This window comes from Perkinsus marinus (genome assembly GCF_000006405.1).
Source record: "Perkinsus marinus ATCC 50983 genomic scaffold scf_1104296965980, whole genome shotgun sequence".
Classification (NCBI taxonomy): Eukaryota; Perkinsozoa; order Perkinsida; family Perkinsidae; genus Perkinsus; species Perkinsus marinus.
The window spans coordinates 1-1,522 of NW_003204126.1; the positions used below are offsets into that span (position 1 = coordinate 1).

The 1,522-nt window shown below is 47.9% G+C and overlaps 4 non-coding genes across 4 annotated transcripts; all 4 read right to left on the reverse strand.

Annotated features, from left to right (window-relative positions):
* Positions 1 to 4: 4 nt before the first annotated feature.
* Pmar_PMAR026061 lies at positions 5 to 77 on the reverse strand. Its single transcript has one exon. It is a non-coding gene; the product is annotated as a tRNA-Met (tRNA).
* Positions 78 to 585: 508 nt separating this feature from the next.
* Pmar_PMAR026062 lies at positions 586 to 658 on the reverse strand. The gene has a single exon. It is a non-coding gene; the product is annotated as a tRNA-Ala (tRNA).
* Positions 659 to 1,037: 379 nt separating this feature from the next.
* Positions 1,038 to 1,110, reverse strand: Pmar_PMAR026063. Its single transcript has one exon. It is a non-coding gene; the product is annotated as a tRNA-Phe (tRNA).
* A 128-nt stretch (positions 1,111 to 1,238) lies between these two features.
* On the reverse strand, positions 1,239 to 1,311 carry Pmar_PMAR026064. The gene has a single exon. It is a non-coding gene; the product is annotated as a tRNA-Met (tRNA).
* Between the last annotated feature and the right edge of the window lie 211 nt (positions 1,312 to 1,522).

A 1,522-nucleotide genomic window follows, 5' to 3' on the forward strand; every position in this document is an offset into this window, starting at 1 on the left:
ATAATGCGGCCTACGAGGATCGAACTCGCGACCTTAGGATTATGAGACCTACGCGCTACCTACTGCGCCAAAGCCGCACGAAAAACGAAAGATATCAAACACAAGATGCTACTCAATTCCTTACTTCGAGATTTTCCTGATTTTTTTTGTGGTATTATTTGCGGCCTTTCCCGAAAAAACACGCGGTGAAGGCAGCCAGATAGACTGAGGTTGTGTGTCACCGCTTGAATCGATGTTTTCAAGTCAGAGATGCTAGACTCATGCTGAAATTCTTCGCATCGAAGTGTCATGGTGATTGGTGACAGAGCTTCCGAGCTAGATTACATCTATTAAATATGATACTATGATTTAACGACGTGTCACCAGCTGCCACGGTGCTTGATGAGCCACGCCACCAAAGTCAATCTTACTCCACGTACGCGTGTCATCAATTAATTATGTGGGGACAAATGAATCCAAAGGAACAAGATTCATCATTGTACCTGATTCCGCACACTTTGGGCTTCGGATGCACTTGCACCCCGCCTGCATCCCACAAAGAGTGAATCGGATTCCAGCAAAGCGTTCAAATAATGGCAGAATAATTGGAGAACCCGGGCATCGATCCCGGTGCCTCTCGCTTGCTAAGCGAGCGCTCTACCATTTGAGCTAGTCCCCCGCGCGTGCCAGCACTGAAATCCGTACGCCCGACGGCGTCAGCCGAGGATTCCCTGGTTCCCCTGTCCAAAGTTGGAGGACACTTCAATTAACCTGGGGTTGCGTGTGTCGCTCTGCTCAACATTGGGCAGGGGAAGTGGGGACATACTCGCGGTCTATATCTTCCACAAATGTACGTAGTTGAGCGGCTTCAGTTAGTTAAAGCACTACGGTGATGCACAGATTGACCATCTTTTACTTGTCGTGATAGATATGTTTTTTACTAGTGAGGCGTACACTAAACGGGGTTCGCGAGAATCACTCCGTCTCTCGAACAATCGGGACCGAGCATCGCTCGTTCGGGTTACTGCTGAACGAGATTTTGAGTTTGAAATCAATAATGCCCAGACCCAGGATCGAACTGAGGACCTCCAGATCTTCAGTCTGGCGCTCTCCCAACTGAGCTATCTGGGCTAAAGCCATTGAAATAGAGCTCCGCCTAGTCAAGGCTCCATGTATATTCTTCTCGTGGTAACGAAGAGACTTCCCCGGATCCTCTAGGACGCATTGTTCAACAGAAAATCGCATTCACGAACTAATAATGCGGCCTACGAGGATCGAACTCGCGACCTTAGGATTATGAGACCTACGCGCTACCTACTGCGCCAAAGCCGCACGAAAAACGAAAGATATCAAACACAAGATGCTACTCAATTCCTTACTTCGAGATTTTCCTGATTTTTTTTGTGGTATTATTTGCGGCCTTTCCCGAAAAAACACGCGGTGAAGGCAGCCAGATAGACTGAGGTTGTGTGTCACCGCTTGAATCGATGTTTTCAAGTCAGAGATGCTAGACTCATGCTGAAATTCTTCGCATCGAAGTGTC